Source organism: Protopterus annectens, chromosome 3.part0 (genome assembly GCF_019279795.1).
Source record: "Protopterus annectens isolate FY-2018-M chromosome 3.part0, PAN1.0, whole genome shotgun sequence".
In the NCBI taxonomy this organism is placed as follows: domain Eukaryota; kingdom Metazoa; phylum Chordata; order Ceratodontiformes; family Protopteridae; genus Protopterus; species Protopterus annectens.
This window is the reverse complement of record NC_056731.1, coordinates 1,238,029,176-1,238,048,676: the sequence shown is the minus strand read 5'-3', so window position 1 is coordinate 1,238,048,676 and position 19,501 is coordinate 1,238,029,176.

Here is a 19,501-nt window from a genome sequence, read left to right as displayed (position 1 = left end):
CTGCTTTAAGATTGGCATCTTTGCCAGAGACCCAGAGTGTTTCTGCTAATGTCCAAGGCATCCAAGGCTAAAAACAGAAAAATAAGCATATTTTATGATTCTACTGCACTTTTCAAACTGTATTTTGTTTAATCGTAGCATTATTTCTGCTCTTTACTTTTTGTGGCTGCATCATTCTCTGCACTTGATTTCAACTGTACTGTTAGCACAGATAGCACAGTCTAGGTTGAAATCTGCTGAATCTATCCTGTTATTGGTATACTTGAGCACTAAACCAGCCATGTTACCTTACTACTTGTCACAGTCTTCATGTTACGTTCAAAATTTACGAGTAGAGGGCATGACCACACAATCTGATAAAAAGCGAGTGTGAGGAGAAAACAAAGTTAGAGTAAAATATTGTTTAAAGATTTCAAGGGCTGAGTAAAGTGAGGAAATCTTATTGCAATATTTATAGAAGCAGTTGCAATAATATGTATATGTAAAATTGCAAAAGATATTGTGTCAAGAATGGTACACCAAGATAGCTCTGAAATGGGAGAAGGATGAAAATTCTATATGGAGGAAATCAGGCAGGAACAAAGGTAGGGTAAGAAGAAGGTTTTATGAGAATGTATAACCAAAGTAGTGGGTGGAGAGATCGGATGGCCTAATGTGTATGGGTATCAAAGCAGGGAGCAATAGTAAAGATAATGAAATGGAAAAGTGTTCCATGAGTTTATGCCATTGCACATGACATTAAGTGAACTATCAGTTATAAGGGTGTCTAACTGCATTCGTCTTATCATTCTACAAAAAAAGTATTTTTTTTTTTCAATAATTTTTATTTTTGCTTTACATTTGCAAAAACCATAACCATTCCAAATTTACAAAATGACCATATTTGCATGTTATACATTATGGATAAAGTAGAAACATGTAGGTCATACAACATATCTAATTACAATATATACAAAGATGCTTAGCCAATTAATGTCATTAGTCTAAAAACAGCACATACAAAAATTATACGTCATCCATAGTTAAACTGTGTTCTCGTGGGAATACTTCCAGTTCATAAGATATGGTGTACCTGGTGCTTTATGCTAATAAGATGTTATAGGACTGTTCCCAGATTGCTCGGGCTTTCATATTTTTGTTTCTTTTGTCCAATACTATTTTATGTCCTAGTAGATGTTTAATAGCAGATTTCTTGAATTCCTCCCAAGAGATACTTACAGGATCTAACCATTTGCAAGCTATATATAGCTTCATTAATAAGAAAATCGTTATAAGTGGGTTAGCTTGTTTTCCTGAGATGTTGGCCGGGAGGATGTGTAAAAGAGTAAATTCCCATGTTAGTGTTGATGCTTGATACCCCATTTTTTGCAGTTGTAACTTAAGGGAATTCCAAAGCTTGAAAACGCATTTACAACTCCAGAATATATGTATTAGGTCTGCAATCTGGTCTTTACAGTGTGGACAGTATGGGGACTTAGTTGCACTGAATTTGTGAAGAATTGCTGGGATGAAATAAGCATTATTATTAATCATGAGTTGCGTGTTAGAGAGTTTTTTAAGTGGAATAGTTTTCAATGTTAAGTTGATTACCTTTTCTATTTGCTGGTCATCCGTATCAGGTTTTAAGTTTCTCTAGTAATTAGAGAAGAGAAGGTCTTTCTGGAATTTGATTTCCCCTATCATTTTGTATGAATTCGTTATTGCTTTCCTTGACATTAACATAGTCTTCCAAAGTAGGGTACAGTTTTCGATGTCACTTTCGAGTATGGTAAGGTTTTGGAGGTAACTGGAACACACCTCTTTGATTTGTCTTAAAATTATTATATATAATTTAAGTAAGTTTAAATTACTTCTTAGTTCATGAATTGGGCTATTGAGGAATGGGTAGATATCTTGGATTCTCTTATGATTTAACCGAGGGAAGGAGTCTAGGTTTAGCATCTTGTTATTTATTTTTAAGTTAGGATTTTTATGGAGGGGTTGTAGTATTAACATAGCTTGTCCAAGGTTTAAGGAGGGAAAAAGTTTTTGTGTTATATTTATAGAATGTTTTAGTGGCTCTATTATGTTATAGGCTTGTAAATCTTTTTTATTTAAGAAGGGAAGTGCTTTGGGATTGAAGTCTAGTGTTTTTATGTACCTATAGTATATTGTTACCTAGGCCGGTGAACCAGTCTTTGCCGAGGGGTCATACTCTGCTATTCGCAGTATTCTATTAGTGTTGATAATAGAGTAGTAGGTTTTGAAATCTGGCAAGTTCAGACCCCCTTTGTTCTTGGGAAGTGTTAGTTTTTGATAGGAGATTCTGGTCTTTTTAGGTTCCCATACAAATTTTGCTAGAAAGGTATGAATTTGTTTGAAGAATGTATTATGTATAGTTATCTGAGATGTCATAAATAGATATATTAATCTAGGTAGTATGTTCATTTAATTATTGATACTTTAGACAAAAACAGTAGCTTAAGGTTATTCCATCTTGTACAATCTTATGTTATGTTTTGCCATTTAAGAGTTACGTTATGTTGGTAGAATTCCTTGTTATTCTAAAAGAAAATAATCCCTAGGTATTTGGTTCCTTCTTTTATTTTTATTTTGTCTAAGAGAGGTATTAGGGAGATGAGTCTAGGTGGCCTTAAGGGGGAATATATTAGTTTTATTAAGGTTTAATTTGTAGTTAGACATGCATGAGAGTTGTTCAATTATGTTTATTATTTTGGTCATGTTTGAACTTGGTGTAGTAAAGTATATGTTTAAATCGTCTGCAAATGCTGAGAGATAAACTTTGAAGTTATGTATTGAGGGGGGATTATGATATGTATTTTGTTTAATATATAGAAATAGGAGTTCTAGGTAAAGGTTGAAAAGAAAGGGTGATAGCAGACAGCCTTGTCTTGTTCCATTTTTTATCAAAATTCTGTTTGACCATGTTTTGTTTATATATAGGGATGTAAATGGATTACTATAGAGAATTTGAATGATCTGTATAACATTTTTAGGTATGTCAAAGTGAGAGAACATTTGCAGCAATAATTCAAGACTGACCCTATCAAAAGCCTTGTGGGCATCTACTACCATTGTGAAGATGTTGGTATTTCTCTGATTTGCAAAGGATATGCTTCTAATGTTAGCGTGTTGTCACTGGTCTGTCTACGTGGTGTAAACCCAGATTGTTCTGGAGAAATGATTTTCTCTATCAGATTTTTAACTCTGTTTGTGAGTATTGAGGTCAGGTTCTTGGTGGTCTATATTTAGAAGAGAGATGGGTCTATAGCTATGTGGATTTTGTAGGGTCCGTTTGGTCTTTTAATATAAAAATAGTTTTAGAGACGTTAAAATGAATATCATGTATGTTGTTATTTATTATATAGTTCAGCACGTGGTATAATAATTTGGCAACTAGTGGACTGAAGGATTTATAAGATTCTGAAGTAAGACCATCCAGTCCTGGGGGCTGTGTGGGTTTAGATATTTAATTGTTGTGGTTATCTCATTAATAGAAATGGGCTCCATTAGTTTTTTTTGTTGATCTAAATCTAGTTTAGGGAATTTTAGTTTTTGAAGAAAAAGATCCCTCTCTTCCTTCGAGGCTTGCAGGGTTTGTTCTCCATATGTTTGAGTATATATTTGTTCAAATACTTTGATTATTTCCTTATTTCTTGTATAGTTTTTCCCTTGGTAATTTACTTCTGCTATAACTGAGGTGGATTTTTGTTGAGCGATAATTCTGGCCAATGTTCTAGAAGGAATTTGGGCTTCTTCTGCGTAATTAGCCAACTGTCTTGTCTCATAAAAAGATAAATTTCTGTTCTCGAGCATATATAGGTCTCTTTGTAGTTTTAGGAGGTCCATTTCCATTTGATTATTAGGGTTATTTATCAATTCTTCCTCACATTGTTCTATTTTCTCCTTTATTTTATGTTCCTCTTTCAGTTGGATTTTTTTATAATACGCTGCTTTTTTAATGAAAGTTCCTCAGATTTGTGTTTTGGTTAATGCCCATTCTGTATCCATTGATGTTTGGGAACTGAAGATATTTACAAGGGATGTTTTTAATATATCCTCAATCTCTTTTACTACATCTGTTTTGAAGAGCAGATTAGGATTTAATGACCAGTTATTAGCTCTATTGTTTAAAAACTTTTTTTGTCCCAGTTGATACTGAGTGTAACTTTGGAATGATCCGACAGAAATCTAGTGTGTATGACTACTGTAGGGTCTATGTTAATGAGTATGTCTGAGATTACAAAGAAGTCTATTCTCGCCCACATTTTATGGCATTGGGAGTAGAATGTGTAAGTCCCAGTTTTGTTATCTTTATCCTCATATTTAAAGGGGTCATATAGTTTGAAGTCTTGTTTAAGTTCATTTAAAGCTATTGCAGCTTGTCTATTATGTAGTTTGGTCGGGTTCGATTTATCCTTTCCTGGGTTTTGATATGTGTTCCAGTCACCACCAGTTATTAGATAATGATCTTCCAGTTGGTTTAGAATTGGGTACAGTGACATAAAAAGAGACGTTGGTTGCTACAAGGTGCATATACATTTAACACCATTATGGGTTTTGGAAATACCGTGTTAGTAGATGTTACATAGCACCCCCTTCCCTCTTTGTCAGCCTTAGTTTCAAGTATTTTATCCTGAAAATGTTTTTTAATTATTATGGCTACCCCAGCACTGTTAGTTTTGTCCCCAGAAGCTATAATTTGTCTTATCCACTTTTTTTTCCAATATCTGTCCATTGCTCTGAAGTTAAATGTTTCTTGTATTAAGATGAGATTAGCTTTGGTTTTCAGGGCTAAATGCAAAAATAGTTTCCTTTTTTTCTTTATTTTGTAGTCTTTTAATGTTCCATGTTTTGGTTTCCCCCATTTACGTGATAGATATGCTTGTTTTAACTGATCTGTATGTTAATTTAGATTTAATCTGTTTTTTGTATGTGTTATAGTGTGTCATTGGAAAGCATCTAACTATTCCCATCTCTACACTGTGCCTACCCACTATACGCCTGGACCAGGAATAAATGGGGGAATACAATGTGATTTTAGTATCCTCCATTTATTCCTGGTCCAGTATTAAATTGTGTTTTTTTCTTTACATATAAGTTTGTGACATGGTATCCCACTTATGTTACTAAATACAATACGGACAAAGCTTAGCAGACTAGTTCTCTACAAAAAACACTGCTGCGTCATATCCCTAGTCTCAGCCTTTAAACTATTATACCATTAGAGTGCAGTGGTTAAAGTACAAGACATACAGCTTATAAGTTTATGATCTATTCCTCCTAAAAGTGTGTTTTTAAACAACATGTTAATGATCAAATTCTCAATTAGATATGGCAAAATATACAACAATGTAGCCTATATTTTTAAGCCAGACATGTCATATTTAAATGATCCTTCTCCATATAGTTCTCTTACCTTCCCTCTTCTTATATATATAAATTACCCAGCTTCTGTGTTCAGGCACTCTTCTGTAGCAATCTATAACAAACTCAGATTGCATTATTGGCATCTAAATAGAAGAGGGTATATGAGGGGGAAAAAAAAGATTGCAAGCTTAAGCAGGTATATATACTGCTAAGACTTGCTTGTTTAGATATTTATAACTTCTGCAGTCAATTAGGTTATATTCATATTGTCATATAATTCCTCTCCTCTAAACTGCTTAAACTCTAATTCCTGCAGTTATTCCAGTTAAACATCAGACTCGCATCCAGAAATTAAGACTGGATTCTTTACAATAAGCTTGTACTGGAGAATCAAAGTCACAATTTTGTTTTGGTAAAACAGTACCTTATTCTTCTGATTCTTCAAAGTCATGTTTGCAGGCTTTACTAGTCATCTTTCAGTCAGTTGTTGTCTTATTAATTATTTTATGTCAATTTTTGTGATTTTGAGTCAGAAATCACTTCTTGGTCTTGCTGTACCTTCCTTTTAGGTCATTTTGGTTTTATGGGGAAGATTTTGAGCTTGAAGGGGGACTGTTTTAACATAACAGTTTCCTGGGAAATGGTGTCACCTTATATTATGCGCATTGGAAACGGCAGTTGAATTTTAGTTCCTACCTGGTTTTCATTTCCTTTTCCTGTGTGCCTTGTGGCTTCCATTGATGATTTAAGGGCCTAGGCAGCAAGGGAAAGCTCTCAGGGTGTGTATCCCATCAAAAACACTCACAAATCGGTCTGATTTTTACTCAAGGGGCATTTTTAATTTCCAGGCATTTTATTTAGTTTCTGGAGGTGGAATCTACTTGAAAACTGACAGGAAAGTCTCTTTTGCTTCCTTGGGGTTAGCATTCATGTACTTAACATCTTTTACATTGAAAATTAGAAGGTTTGGGTATTTCATCTGGAACTTTATTTTCTTTTCTATCAAAAACGTGCAGTATGGAGATAGAAGTTACCTTGCTTACCTTATCTGAATAGGCAGATCTTGAGCAAAGGAAATTCCACTATTATTCCAGGTGAGTGTCCCTTTCTTCTTTGCTACAAAGAGTATTTTATTTATATCTTCATAGTTTAAGATTTTGGCATACACAGGTCTTGGTCTCAAGGATGACTGAGCTTCGCTCAGAGCTCTGTGGGCTCTCTCTATTATTATTTGTTGTGTTGCTTCAGAATCATCTAGTAAAGATTTTAGTATGAGTTTGATAGTTGGTATTGGATCAATGTGTGACATAGTTTCAGGGATTCCCCTTATGATAATATTGTTTCTCTGAGCTCTTGCTTCTAAATCTATTATTTTTGCTTGTAGACTTTGCAGCTCTTTGTCATGGGAATCAGTTCTCTGAGATATAGAGTCTAATTTTATTTCATTTTCTAAAATTTTTGCTTCAGATTTTTCAATTCTGGTTAGAATTTGTTTAAATGAGTCTCCAAATGTTTGTAAACTTTGTGGATAATTCCTGTATTGCTTGTTGAATGGGTAATAAAGCTGTTTTTATATCTTCCAGGCTAGCTGGCTGTTCTGACTTGGTTTTATTTGCAGGCTTGGAATTGTCAGATTGCTTATTTGTCCTCTGTCTTTTTGGAGTTGTTTCTTTGTCTGGTGAGGCTAGTATTGAGAATTTGGTTTTAGTTGTTAAAGTCTCCATATTATTTTCTTCTTTCGACATCTTGCTTTTAGGTAAGTTTTTCAGACTTTATGTATGACTGCAGGGCCACAGCACCACATGGCTACAGATGATTTCTAGAATCTTAGTTAATCCTTTTGTTTTAAAAGGAAGCTGTTGCTTTTTTTCACTTGTTTTGAATGCTGTTTGTTGTCTGGAATAGATATTCAGTCGTATTTATTTGTGTTTTAGTCTGCACTGTCTTCTGGGTTTATTATAATCCTGGGTATTTCAGAGAGCTACGTGTTTGCAGTGCTCACAGAACTGCAGCCATCTTGAACAAAAAAAAAAAAAGTATTTTTTTATTAACTTACAAACTAAGAACCACAGGAAAATAGTACCAAATGAAAAACCAAAGCTGAGGCGAAATAATAAAAACACAACTGATTTATTAAAAATATTAAGCACTTTCGACCAGTATTTACCAAAAGACTTCTTCAGAATCTATGACAATCAATTAACAACTCATTTAAATAGCCCACTCAAATATCACAGGATCACTTTAAAACCAATATAATACCTTCTAAAAACACATTCAAATAAACCAAATATATTCACAAATTGAATATTTCTATAAGCCTAAAACTACAATTTTCATTAAAACAAATGCAGAACGCACAATATAAAAACATATAATGAATGCAGTTTTAACAAACTTGTTATTGAACAATGTTCATTTCAACCGGGGGGATTTTGAGCATTGAGCCTAACTTGCCATTTCAGTTCCCTAGACTCTTAAAGGTCCTCCCAAGGACCCCCTCTACTACTCTTAGAAACCACGTCCAACCACAAAAAAGTAAAAGTGTGGGTAGGAAATTGCATAATATGCTTTACTAAAGCATTATTCAAATTATTATTCCTAATATCTAAATTATGCTCATAAATTCGAACCCTAATTTGTGTCTTTGTTTTTTCCTGTATAAAACCCTTTGCATTGTATTCACAAAGCCCCATAAATTACATCGGTAGTATTGTAATTAACATGACACTGTAGTCTCATTGTCACATTATTAATTTTGACAACTTCCTTTTCTAACATGTATTTGCTTTGCAGACAGGTGTGTTTTTATTATTTTGCCTCAGCTTTTTTTTTTTTTTTATTAAACTGACAAGGTGGTAGATTGATTTTTATCCTTCTGTCCTGAGCCTGTTCTGAGGTCATCTCAGTGAGATGGGTATATATTCCTTTTTCTTGAGATGACCATTCTCATTAGTTGCCCAAGACCACCTCAATTGTCTTCTCTAGAATCAGTGGAGCAGTGGTTCTACAGCAAGAACTTCAGAGACCACCATGTCCCCACTCTGTCATAGAAGGATATTCCAGCAACTCTGTGATGCATCCTTATTTCTGCAGTTTGTAGACATGTTCTCATGGTTTCAGTCACCTCCCAAAGCTAGTTACCATTGGTGAGGATAGAGGCATAGATTAACCAGTAAATTGAGTACATAATCATAGGCCTCAGCTCACGTTTCACTCTATTAACTCACTCAAAGCCTGAAGTATGACAATCCCCTGGTCCATCTCTGGATCCTGTCTACCCTTGTTTATGAACAAGACATCAAGATTCTAAAACACCCCCAAATGATAAAGTTGCTCACCCTTCATGTATAAAGAGCAATCTACTCTCTTCTGGAAAAGAAACATGGCTTCATTTTGCAGAAATCGATTCTTATCCCAACTCCTTCACACTCAGCAAAAATGTACTTGTGTGCACTAGAAATTACAGTTAGTTGATGTCAATAGGTCATTGTCATCTTCAGAAAAAATGAAAAGCAACCTCCATTTCCCCAAACTGATGATATCTTACCTGACAAAATAAATCACAAACAGGAGTGGAGACAAGGGAAGTTGTAACTGGTGTGGGATGATCTGAGAATCCGTGAGAATAAAATGGAAGCTACTGTTGCTTAGTTTGCTACCACTGCAACCCTCAAAAGGTTAAGTGGTTTAGAAAATAAATGGCTACGTGAATGAATAAGAACATTCTACTTGTTTACTGGGGACTTACTGAAAGTGAATGATTATTTGGTATGCATATAATGCTGACATTATATATAATCACTGAATACATTTCTTAAATCGGTAAGCCAATGGGACAGAAGTGTTTCTTTTCATGGGTAACTTAGGAGAACTGTCTGGTTAATTTACATAATCAGAGTCATACAACAGGCAAACTGTGCAGGAAGGAATCAAACTCTGTACCCTTAGGTTTCAGGAAGCAGCTCATTAAAAGTTCAAAGCCTTAATCATCTACATCAACTGCCAGACTGATAGTCTATTATTGCATTTGATTTTTTGACTTATTTGTAAGATTTCTACAGAAAAAGCATTTTCCTTCTGAAAATTCTAAATATTTGTACAATAGAGATTTTTGGGGGAACCTCCTTTCTATGGATGAAGCAGACTTAAAACTCTTTTCAACAGTCTTTCTTCTTTGATCTACCTTTTATTACAGACCGACATGTATGTCATATGGTGACATTATGGGATACATTTAGTGTTCACATAAACAGGCGTCAAACGCTAAAGATTTGCCTTATTAATCTTTACACTATGTATCCATTTTAATCAAACCATTTATGTTCTTATGTATATACTGGCTAGTTCATTACACTGAAATAAAGCTCACACATCGTGTTTGGCATACAACATCACATAAGTTTTAAAGAGTTTTCTTTACATGGCAATGTGTTAATGTTCCACTACTACTACTACTATTATTACTGTTACTAGAACCCTTACTACTACTAATATTATTACTGTTACTAGAACCCTTACTACTACTACTATTATTACTGTTACTAGAACCTTTACTACTACTACTATTATTACTGTTACTAGAAACCTTACTACTACTACTGCCACTGCAGCTAATACCACTTCTACTTATACTATAATCACTGGTACTGCAACTACAACTATTGCCACCTCTGTTACTACTACTACTACTACTACTACTACCACCAGTGTTACTGCTCCTGTTACTACTATTGCCACAGCCCCTAGTAGTACTATTCCTGGTACTACTAACAGTACTACTAGTACTACTGGTACTATCATTATTGCAAAAACTACTGTTACTATTACTTTAAATACTACCACTGCTGCTACTACCATTACCACTACTACTATGACTACCACTATTTCCATTACTACTATTACTACCATTGCTAATTCTATGACAACTACTACCACTACCAATGCTATTACTAATGTTGTTATGTAGAGATGTAAGTTCTGGTTGTCACTGAACCTGAATGTTATGCCACTAGTACTAAAAAACAAGTGGCTGTATAGATAATATCTTATAATAAAAGTTACCATATACCTACTAAAATCGTTGTTTTTACAGTAGCAGTAAAGGCAGTCTAATTAAGAAATCACCATAGGCTAAATCCCATACCACTTCCTTGGAAGCCATAGGTCCCCCTGTATGACCCAGGAAACACAAAACCCATATTTAAGCTTACTGGAGGCACTCACAATCCACTTCAATACCATATCCATGGGTGACTTTGGTTATCACACTATCAGCTGGGAATCATATAGGGCACCAAATGTTCACCCACAGATATTCCTGGATATTCTAAACACAAGCACCCTGAACCTGATTGTCTATACGCTGACCAGGTGTGCAAACATACTGGAATTGGTTCTCACTGATGTGGGAGAGCACTGAACATGCCCTAGTGTAATGTCCTCTCTGGTAAGGTCAGACCAGAAAATGGTCTCCTTTAAAGTAAAAATAAAACATGGAACCCCAGCTTACCCTGGAATATTCAGGAACTAATAAATGGCTAACTTCTGACTATTAAGTGATAGTCTGGCAAAATTTCAAGCCCCCTAAACCCTGTGAACACTGCTGCCTACAGGAATGGTTTACATAAACCCTATTCAAGCATTTTAATAACTGCATATAGGTAGCTGTGCCCATCAGAAGTAAGTACAGAATTAACTCAAAATCCAAATGACCCTGGTGGGATCACAGTATCAATAGGCTGTATAACAGAAGGAAGAATATCATGGCAAAAATTAGCTGTAGCACCCAGCAGGATAAAACTGCTCAAACAGCTCAGTGTACAAATAATGCCTACCAACGCCCAATCTGAGATAAATCTGGCATCCCAGGCCAAGAACAACCACATGACATTCTTTAGATATGTCTTCAACATCAAAGAAAGTACACAGTTGTGTGCAGAGGTCATTGTTAGTGGAACCACCTTCGATGAGCCACATGATATAGTAAGCCTACTGGCAGAGAAATTCAACTCTAACTTTACCCATCTCCCCCACCCAGGCTTCTGTCAGGAAAGAGCATCAGATATAATTCTGCCAATCATCACTAGGGGACAGGTTCTCAGTGCTCTCTCTTTTTCTTTCTAAGGCTAAGGACACTTACAGCAACATAGACAGCCTTCTAAATAGCATGCAACACTACCTACCAGGACCTCTGTAATCACTATTTAACTGTAGTCTCCAAACAGGCTTTGTGCCTCATGAATGGAGAACAGCAACTGTCATCACTCTGCGCAAAGGTGGGCCATCTACCAACCCTTGAAACTTCAGACCTCTAAGTCTTACTAGTCTCATATGCAAAGCCATGGAAAGAATTATCATGGAAATGATCAGTAATGACATAAAAAACCTCCAGATTCTGGATCCAACTTAGTTTCATTTCGTCAAGGGCAGAGCATGTCTCCTCAACCTGGTGAACATATTTGAGAAAGTCAACAAAGTAATGGATGAGGGCAAAATGGTTTATATTACCTACCTTGGTGAGGTCAAGGTAGACAATGTATGAGGGCAAAATGGTTTATATTGCCTACCTTGACCTCATCAAGGCATTTGACTCAATAGCCCACTCAACCACTGTTGACAAAGTCAAGAGGTTAGGCATAAATCCTTTTGTCACCTTTTAGATAGCCAGCTGATTCACAGTCAGGACCCAGGAAGTTAGAACTGAGGAGTCCACGTCTACAAAGAGGCCAGTCACCAGTGGAATTTTTCAGGATCTATCTTGGGAACCACTCTTTATTGGCATCTACTTGTCCAAAATCAAGGCCAATATCTAGGGCCTCTGACTGAGCAAATTTGCAGATGATTGTAAATTAGAAGCAGTCATGCAATCCCCCTTTGACACTAATATTCTCCAAAAATGGCCAACACAGACAAATACATGTCAGAGCCATGCACTACAACTAAATTACAAGAAATCCAAAATAGTATCCTTTGTGAGTGACAGCCCCTCTGGTAACTGTCATACTGACAACATGCCTCTAACAGCCAACCCAGTAGTAAGGGACTTGGGGACACAAGTAAACAGTAGTCTAGCCTTTGACCATCACATGTCAATGTCAGTGAGGAAATCATTTTATGTTGTGCAACTTAAAAACAAAGGTATGGCATCAAGGTCCAATAAGGTCATTGTTCCACTGTATTTGTTACTAATAGACCTTTCATTGAATACAATGCCTCTTTTGGTATGTTACTAACCAAACACATCCAACTGCTGGAAAATCCACAGAGGTTCTCCACTGAAAGAACACATGGAGTAAATATGTCTTATGCAGACTGCCACAAAGCCCTATCTCTGTACTCTTCTCCTATATATAGTTGAGGGGATAGCTATGCCTAGAATAAAGGCATCATCAGATCTCACTCTGTTGGACCTCCTGTATATCCCCAAAATAAACAGCACAAAAATTGCACATTCTAAAGACTTAAACCTTGTCTGTGATATAAACAGGACGTGCTGGAGAGACAGGTACAGTATATATGCCAAACACTGTTCCTTCTCTGGAACAGGCCATCCATCCATGTGATGCAGTGTTCCTTCTTTAAACAATTCAAGTATAACTTGGACAAACTAATGGGGAATCAGAATTCCACCTGTGATTTTGCAGCTATGTCATCTCCCAAGCCCCTGCTTAAATAACCAATGTTACCAGACTCTTGTCAGAGATTTGGGATGCATGGCTAGACTTAAAAAGTTTCCATTGGTTGTTAGTCTAATAAACACCTACTAACTTTTGAATATACCATGTCATTCACTGGGTAATTTATATTTTACCCATGGAGAAACTAGCAGTGCTTGACCATGAATGTGATGAGTGAGTGACAAAATATAGTCCTCCTCACTGGATGGACAATGGATTACTCACAAGTTTGACATGACATACTGAGATTACGCAAGGGCATTGTTTAAAACAGAAGTGTCTTTCCGTTTTTAGATAATGATGTTTTATTTCTTCATCTGTCTGGCATATCTTTTCAGCTTTAATAGTCTTGCAGACTGTGTAGAAACTATTCTGTATGAGTACAGACTGCAGATATGGAACTCCCAAAGAGCTTCTTTGGATTGCATTTTCTGAACACTAATTATCTCACAGTATATAATGCCACACATAGATGAGCTACATGGATCATGCATACATTTTATTTTCATTCACTAATTTAAAATAAAAATAAAATGTGTTATTTATTTATTTATTGTATTTATGTTTTTATTTATTTTATCTATCCTTTGTTGACCAGGTTAATCCCACAAAGTTAATAGCTTCTTTTCAGAGGAGACCCTTGTCCAAGGGGAAAAAATAAAGATGACATGCATTTTTGAAATTATTTAGATTATAGAAAATGCAGTCAGCCGAGTTAAAAATGCAGTTGGCTGAGTTTTTGAATTACAAGAGCATTGCTTCTGAAGCTAAAGAGAAATAAGTTATATCCAGATTAAAACAGAAAAAAATAGAAAGAGAACATTGCAGTTAACATTCCTATATTGGTTTATTACAATTTTTAAGTGTTCTGCTTTTGTTTTCCATACATTACAATAGCAGCAGCACTTACCACAGTGACAACTGTTATGTTTGTTTTCATTGGTGGAATTATCTATTCCTAATTGAAGCAATCTAGACAGAGCTTCCAATGGCATTCTGAAAGTTATTTTTCTGTGAAAGCCCGCCCACCAGCATGATGTCATGGTAGGTATACAGTGCTAGAGAAGAGCTGGAAATACTGAACTGTGGCAGGCTTTTTTCAGAGACGCCATAATCTAATCTATATTGCAGCTTCTGTGAGAATCATTAAATACTCAGTCCTAATTTCATATTCATAGTGAATTTTCAAACAGATCCATACCATTCACTAACTTCCTGCCATTCATTCCAAACTAAAACTCTTTAACCATCCCCTTACTGCCACCAAAAACATTAAAATAAATAACAGTGCACTGCTGGGAACCAACAGTGATAATAATAAGTACAACATCAAAATTAAAGTAATGCAGTCACAGTTTAGAAAATACATTTATTTCATTTAGTAATCAGCAACAAAAGAAATTCATTATATCTTAGCAGAATCCATACTATTGGTGATTTTCCAAAATTATTTTACTTTAGTTTACAATATTTATTTATTGGTTTTGTTGAGTAGGAAAGCCCACAAGATACAGAGAGATAGTAACATACATATATAGTGTGGTGAATCAATTAAATATACAATAATGGGAAAAAAGAGCATACAATATTGGGAAAACAAACAATGACGCTATATATTATGAATATTCAGTATACAAGCATATTGTAATCATGATACAAGCAATACAATGACATGAAAAATCATTCAAAGGTAAGCAGAATATGTATTTAAACTAACAAAGTTAAGATTTTGTAACAGGATAGTGATAACATGAACTTTCATAACAATGTAAAGTTGAAGAGACTGTGGTACAGTTCCTGTGGCCGAGTAGACATAACAGTAGAGGATAAAATACAAGATTACTGGCTAAATAGTCATTCTAGAGTAGGATTTCACTACTGTGTGGAGCCTCATCAACACCAACATTGCCATTGTAATGTCCTGCTGAGCTCCAATAAGGGTAATCCTTGTAAGCATTTAGAATTCCAACATCAGAAGTTAAACAAATAACCTGGACATCAGGACTTTCTTTAGGAAAAAACACCCTGGTCCTCAAAACTAATTTCAAGCACTTTACTGGTAGCTTTAGTGGAATGCTTTACGTGACATCAAAGGTCAGAGAGCATTCCTCTGAGAATTACTAGGAGGTAGAGTATCACACAATGAAAAATAACAGAAAAAGGTAAAAATGGTTGTAAATCATGAAACAATTGTTGAGAATCCATTCAAGCTGTGACTACAACAATAGAAGAACCATGAACATAAGAATAGTAGCAACTCACTTTAACCAATTTTACCTCTAAAATGATATCAGGTTCAATAATTTGCATACACTAAATCTCTGTTTTGTTGTTTTTATATTCTGCTGTTCAAGCCCTATAAATCATTCCTTCATGAATATAAAGTCTTCATACAAAAGCTAACCATGAATAAAAAAAAACATTAATCGTCTTTCATTCTTTGGCTGTTTTGTATTTTCCTAAGACATCACTGTTTGCATGCTACAATCTGTGACTACTTATAGTAATAAACTGCTGCAAAATGACTTACACTCAGGAAAGTACACTAAGCTGAACACTTATGCCATGCCAGATTCCTATGAAGTCCTTATGGATTCCTCCAGGCATTTATATTAATGAGGAATAATTGAGTTCTATTCCTAATTCCAAAAACATGTTGCTTCTCATTACACCAAAAAGCTTTGAAAGTATACATTGCCAGACTGCACAAGTGTGTACTAATTACTAGATTCCAAAAAGCTGGGGTAGCATTGCAGAGGACCTCTGCTGCCCTGCAATGCTACTTTAAACCTAAACCCTAACTCTGCTCTTGATGCTTTACAATACTGCCACTGACATTAATACCCATGCATGAGGACTTGCTAATGTGAATTTGAACATTTAGTGTAAATGAACCTCATTTACACATCCATAAACTGCAACAAAAACACACAGTCCTGGACATCACTGTCATGTTAATTTTATTTCACTTGCAAAACTCTGTTACACGTGCATTTTTAAATCTAAGTATATGGGGGGGAATGCTCTACAGTTGCACTGTAAAATGCAATCAAAAGTTCACTAAACAATTAATTTTGATTTGCTCCATATCCAAAGCGGATAGATCATGAAGGACACTACCATGCATGCATGCTACCCTTTCTAGCACAAAATTAACAGTGCACCAGCCTCAGTATATCTGCACTGGTATGTCAGTACTGGTATAGCAGGCATATTCCTATGGTATGCATAACAGTAGATCAGTGCTGCAGTAGCCATAAATATATGGGATTCATCCTGTTAAGTATCATATATTCTGACAATCTACCAGGCTGTGAGCTCCTCTCTTGCACCCTGTATATCTGCTCTTAGCATGAGAGTGTGTGCTGATTATAACAATGATGGAAGTTGAAGCATGAAGTTTTGTAACAGCTAAGTCAAAGCCAGCAGTTATTTTATGTCTAGGGGACAAAGGTAAAGTAGAGTAGCCTACCCTGCCCAAGGAAAGAGCAGAAAGAAAAGAGGGAAGATGAGAAGGTGCTAGTATTTTAACAGTGGTCTATCTGAACATCTAAACTGATGGAAGGTTAACTTCCACAACTGTACTGTACCCTTCATAAGATCACTGTCATGGGTAGCCATAATTATATGGGATGATTGCAATAGCTTAGGAAAAGGGTGGCTGGAGAACAATCAGAGTCACTAAGCCTTTGAGCAATGCCTTTTGCAAATCCATCTGTAGTCATTAGTACAGCTCAATAGATCAAGCAGCCACCTATTGTAAACATGAATAGGAAGCTTGTTTTAAAGTTCAGGCAACCTCTGTTAGACAAATCTGTCCCTCCAGCAAGTTCTGTTGATGTCACATACCAGGTTAAGGTCCTTTTATCGAGTGACCCATGTGCCATTTGACTTGCGAATGTGCAGCATTTCCATAAAAGCTAGGTCAGAGATTGCTCTATATGCAATATGTACTCTATTTTTGGCCTGATGAGGGGAAGAGCCTCATTCTTTCTGGAGGCAATGCTCTTACTTATGAGATGAGCAATATAAAATGTCCTTCTTACCACAAGGTGATCAAAGTTAAGATTGTGGTTGTCCTGTGTGTCTAGATCTCTCACCACTGACTGTGTGCTTAGGTATTACTATTGATGTGGTAGTTTGCAGGAATATCGCCCTCATCAAAGGGGCTGATGATGCATTTTTTTGTATTAAGTTTAAGACCATGACTTTGGCACCAGTCAATAGTCTGCATATGACCTTCTTGAAGGATGTTGACATAGCTGTTTCTAAGATTTACACTGTTCTTGTGGAAAATCAAGAATGGATGCATAGTGTAGGCATAAAAACTTGTAATTCAAATACTCATCAAGCAGAAGTCAAAACAACAGTAAAAACTGTCTTCCATGTTCGGCATTTTAAAGCAGCATTATCTGTGGGCTGAAAATGAAAGAGTGTTAATTTCCACAAAACAAATTTAAGATCCCAAGGAGATTTCACTTTTCCTGGAGGCATAACCTTCAAATTTCATTTCAAAAACTATTTCACTTGAGATAAAGAAGAATGGGGGAATCCAAAGGCAGATCAGCAGAAATAGCTGTAACAATTTCCTTAAAATATGTACCCTCTGCCAGAATACAGCAAGTCACACAGGCACTAGAAAACCAGAGGAGGCCCCCACTTGTTCTCTTTTATGGCACCAACAAAAAGATTCTTATTCCATTTTTTTCTAAGTATGATTTCCTTATATATCAGTTTTCTTAGTCTCCTTTAATACCTACATATGCTGAAAAAAAGGTTCCTAAGTGGGATCAAAATCCTATCATCCACACTAATAGATGGAGATTTTGAATACTGGGGTGGATTAAGGCTCCCTTGCACTGTGTGAGAAAATCTACTCTTTGAGGAAGTTTTTGTTAACTGCCTTTTACTAGATGCATGAGAATAGAGAACCAATGTTGTCTGAGCCAAAAGGGAATTAACAGAATCATCTTTGGTTAGTCCATCTTGATCTTTAGAAATACTTTGGGTATCAGAGGAAAGGAAGAGAGGCATAGAAAAACATTCTGACTCATAGGAAAGACATTGTATCCATGTTTTAGGCTTTTTGCCAAGGTGTCTTGGCATAAAATGGGTAGAGCTATCTGTTGAGAAAGGAGGCCAGTAAATCTTCTTGGGTAGATCTCCACAGATGGACAATGTCATGGAAGACCACTGGGTGCAGTATCCACTCAAGAGTGTCAATACCTGATCTGCTCAAAGTGCCTGTTATAGTGTTGTGCTCTGACAGAATGCATATGGCCTATAGAGTGAGATTATTCTGTATTGTCAGCTCCCTGGCAGTCATGACTAGTCCATACAAGGGGTATGCCTTTGTTGAACCTGGTTTGTTTAAATACCACATCACTGTGGTGCTGTCTCTTATCACTAATAGGGATCCAGGGATCTCTATCTTACTTCTGGCTTTGAAAACATTTATTAGATGCATCATTTCCTTGAGATTTATAAACATGCTCCTGAAATGAGGCTCCCACATGCCCTGAACCTTGATGCCTAGATACACTACCCCACCCATTTGAAGAATTAAGCTTATGTCATGAATTGACTGAACAGGAAGATGGTGAGAAAATGGGAGGTCTAGTTTTCAGATGAATTGGCCTACCAAAAGCATTCGTCTTGAAAATGTTAAGCACTGGAACCTCCTAAATCGAGAAATAATGCTGGATCCAAACTGAATTGTGAAACTAATGGATTTTCCTTGTGTGTAGTCTGGCAAATGAACCATTTAGAATGGAGAAATCCATGGGACCATTAGGATGGAGAAAGCCATGCAACTGAAAATTCTGAGAAACTCTCTTGGAGTGGACATGATCTGATGGGCCAGTTTCAGAAAGTGAGATCAATTAGACAACACTTTGTCTGAAGGGAGATATTCAAAGGATAGGGAGTAGTCTAGTTGGCACCATGCAAACTCTAGGTTATGAGAATGTTTAAAAGACATTTGTCAAATGTAGATTGGACCACAATCTGCTGAAAAGATTGATGCTGAACTAAAAAACAGCTGAAGCATTTTGAACTGATGGAGCTGAACTCCAAATATGGGAAAATATGGATGCCCCAAAGTCTGTAAAATGCTGTGTCTGGGATCAAACACTTTCAGAAAACTCTTGGGCAGTTGAAAGACCAAATGTAAAGTTGTAAATTGAAAATACAATCCCAAGCCAAAGAATCTTAGGAAAAGCCTTTGCATTTTGAAGACTAGGATGTGCATCTAGGTATCATTTGAGTACAAATTTACAAGAAAAATATTGGGAAATGAAAGGGGAAAATGGTTTGTAAATGAGCATCCTGAATTTTGGAACAAGACGGAAGGTGTTTGACTTTGAATGGTAAAGACTGGTATCCAAGTGCTTTCTGTGAACCAGAAACATGGAGGACAAAATCCTTTACTTCTCTAGGGTGGAGCACTGGTT